The following is a 254-nucleotide window of genomic DNA, read 5'->3' on the forward strand; positions in this document are numbered from 1 at the left end:
GCTTGCGCAGGGCGCGGCTGTGAGTAAGCGAAAGCAGAAGTGCGCTTCTCCTTTTGCCTCTGCACTCTTTGTTTCGGGGGTTGTTTTTTAGCGTAGAGCTCGAGAAAAGAACACCGCAAAGATGCAGGGCGTTTATCCGTCTGGCAGTGGAAGCAGATGGTGTTATTTTGCAATCCCTGGAAGAATACTATGCTAGAAATACCCAACTCCTAGTGCAAACTGATTCACGTGTTGCGACCGGACGGTAGTTGCTG

The sequence above is a fragment of the Merops nubicus genome, unplaced genomic scaffold, assembly GCF_000691845.1.
Source record: "Merops nubicus isolate BGI_N331 unplaced genomic scaffold, ASM69184v1 scaffold48354, whole genome shotgun sequence".
NCBI classification, from domain to species: domain Eukaryota; kingdom Metazoa; phylum Chordata; class Aves; order Coraciiformes; family Meropidae; genus Merops; species Merops nubicus.